Source organism: Pyrgilauda ruficollis, unplaced genomic scaffold (assembly GCF_017590135.1).
Source record: "Pyrgilauda ruficollis isolate IOZ18807 unplaced genomic scaffold, ASM1759013v1 scaffold508, whole genome shotgun sequence".
Classification (NCBI taxonomy): Eukaryota; Metazoa; Chordata; class Aves; order Passeriformes; family Passeridae; genus Pyrgilauda; species Pyrgilauda ruficollis.
In genome coordinates this window covers 1-800 of record NW_024526689.1, presented here as the reverse complement: position 1 = coordinate 800, position 800 = coordinate 1, and the positions used below count along the sequence as shown (strand labels likewise).

Genomic DNA, 800 nt, shown 5'->3' with positions numbered 1-800 from the left:
ATAACAGGCATATGCCGTCCTGACCGGTCCCTCACCCCTCCCGTCGCCGCGCCTTTACCAATGGTCTCTCCGACTCTCTTCGCTCTGAGCGGCGCAGCGCGGCACCTCCGCGGCGCTCCCTGGCCGAAATTTCGCCAGGACTCTCGCGAGAGCAGGCGGCTCTAGATGCTCTGGACGCCTCCTACATTTCCTCTTCCCTGCCGCTGTCTGGAGGTGAGGACTTACGGCCGTCAGTGAGCCGTCTCAATCCGCCCCCATCCTGCTCAGGGCGCCCTGGAGAGGCAATGAGGGGGCGAGGGCTTGAGGTCTCGGTCTGCCTCAATGTATTTGCCCCTTGGTATTTGCAGGGCTGGCACGGGGGAGACGGGTAGGGGTTGGAGATGGCGAGTTTGGGGGTAGCTGGCTGGTGTGAGGTGGAAGCAGGCCCTAGGGAGAGGCTATGGCAGTGGTGATGACTTTTTTAGGATACCTTTGGATTTAATTGTGAAACGACAGTGTAATTTCTGAGCAGCTCCTGTAGTTAGTTATCGGCAGTAAGGTGAACAATCCAGGTTCTGCTTATCAGTGTCAGAAACTTTAATATGGGGGTTTTGTTGTTTTTTTTGGTTTTTTTTGCAGCTGAGATCCAAAAATGGTGTGCTACTCTCTGGATCCAGACAATCCCACGAAATGTGAGTTGTTTTTGTGAATATTTGAGTAGAACTTGACCAAAGTCATTGAGATTTTAATTCCAAAAGTTCATCTTTTTTTTTCTCCTGCAGCATGCAAATCACGGGTGAAATAAATGGGCAGGAGATCTT

At 52.0% G+C, this 800-nt stretch overlaps 1 non-coding gene across 1 annotated transcript; it reads left to right on the top strand.

Moving 5' to 3' along the window:
* The first annotated feature begins 443 nt into the window (after nucleotides 1-443).
* On the top strand, nucleotides 444-512 carry LOC121360478. The gene has a single exon (XR_005956215.1). It is a non-coding gene; the product is annotated as a small nucleolar RNA SNORD58 (small nucleolar RNA).
* Nucleotides 513-800: the final 288 nt, after the last annotated feature.